Source organism: Hordeum vulgare, chromosome 2H, assembly GCF_904849725.1.
Source record: "Hordeum vulgare subsp. vulgare chromosome 2H, MorexV3_pseudomolecules_assembly, whole genome shotgun sequence".
NCBI lineage: Eukaryota > Viridiplantae > Streptophyta > Magnoliopsida > Poales > Poaceae > Hordeum > Hordeum vulgare.
Window position 1 is genome coordinate 177,802,442 of NC_058519.1, and position 1,912 is coordinate 177,804,353.

Sequence of the window (1,912 nt, forward strand, 5' to 3'; positions counted from 1 at the left end):
CACCGCCCTGTCAAGGCGGAAGCTGCGGGTTCGAGCCCCGTCAGTCCCGACTAGGGTTCAATGAATGGAGAAATTCATATTTCATTTTTCCATGAAAAAAAGGGGCAGGGAGCAAGATCAAATATCCATAGGGCACCCTTACTTCACTTTTTTATTTTGCATCTCTCATTAAAGAGGGAGGGAAGGAGTATAGGAATTTTTTTCACTACTCCCGATGGATAAAGATAAAGAAAGACACAATCTACTAATATTAATTCTTTGATCTAAATTTCGCCTACTAGTATTTATAATACTTCAGGAGCTAATGAAACTATTTTGGTAAAATTCAATTCTCTCAATTTCATTGAATTACAAATACAAAAATTCATTTAAGTGAAAAAGAATACTATGCAATAACCTACTTACTAAAAAAAGGATATTCTCAAATAATACTAAGAAAATAGTATGGATTTCTATATTATTTTAATATGTGCGCCTTTGTTTAGAGGATTCTATGTCTAATTATTAAAAAGTCTAATTATTCTATAAATTAGATTGATTGATACGAGTTGATTTCCTATTACGATGGATGGAAGAGAGAATGGATAGTCCAATAGCGGCTTCAGCAGCGGCAAGGGCTATAACAAAAATGGCGAAAATATCTCCTTATAATTGGCGACTATCAAATAGATGAGAAAATGTTACAAGATTTAGATTAATTGAATTCAGTATAAGTTCAGGACATATTAGAGCTCTAACCATGTTTCGGCTTGTGATCAATCCATAGATACCAATCGAAAATAAATAGACACTAAAAAAAAGTACATGCTCAAACATCATTAACTAACTCCTTATCAATCTTCCAAAATTGATGGGTCAATGTGAGCTTATCCATGCGGTTAGGCACTCTTCAAATAGGAATCCATTTTCTAACTGGCTTTCGTGCTTTGGTGAATTGTCCGAGATCTTTTCGATGACCTATGTTGTGTTGAAGGGATATCTATATGATCCGCTCGATTGCATAAGACCCGCGGTAGCAATAGAACGGGGAAAGTATACAGAAAAGATAGTTTTTTTCAATTTCGATAATCTATATATTAGTTCGTTTCTATTTCTAGATATCTATTTCTATATATTAGTATTAGTTAGTAGTACTATTCTATTAGTTACCGATCCCGGCTCTGTGAGTTCTTTCTTCCGTGATGAACTGACGGCACCAGTCCTACATTTTTTTCTCTATGGACCGAGGAGAAAGGGGCCTCCATAGGAAGAGGATTGTACCATGAGAGAAGCACGAAGGTCAACCCGCTTCAAATATGGAACATGGATTCTGGCAATGCAACGGAGTTGGGTCCTCATATCAATCCGAAGAATTAAGAAAAACGGAAAGAGAGGGATTCGAACCCTCGGTAAACAAAAGTCTACATAGCAGTTCCAATGCTACGCCTTGAACCGCTCGACCATCTTTCCTACATAACTTATTATGGAAAATAAACTGAGTGAATAGCGAGTTTTCTTATTCCTGCAGTACAGGTACAACCGCAACCGCTCGGGGGTTCCCTAGTTCTATTGGAAAAATTCCTTTTGATCTAGGTGGAAAGATACAGGATTTTTTACTAGAAATTGCGCTCGCTATAAAATAAAAGTTTTAATTTAGGTTTTCCCGCAACTAAAGAAAAAGAGAATGCAAGAATTCTTCTTATTGCATAATAAAATAAAGAAACCTTATAATTCCGTTTGCATAAAATACGCTACACCATTGAAATCAAAAATAGAGTATGAGACAATTAATAACTTTGAAAACACGAAATAGTTGATGACATAAGTTGTTGTTCAAAAATAGGAAAGTGGAATGAAATCCAGTCTTAGTCAAATATTTCATATCTCTTCGTGTCCAAGCAGAAGGAAAAGGATACAATTTGAGCTGAGCGGA

At 35.6% G+C, this 1,912-nt stretch overlaps 1 non-coding gene across 1 annotated transcript; it reads right to left on the bottom strand.

Moving 5' to 3' along the window:
- Positions 1–1,362: 1,362 nt before the first annotated feature.
- Positions 1,363–1,449, bottom strand: TRNAS-GGA. Its single transcript has one exon. It is a non-coding gene; the product is annotated as a tRNA-Ser (tRNA).
- Positions 1,450–1,912: the final 463 nt, after the last annotated feature.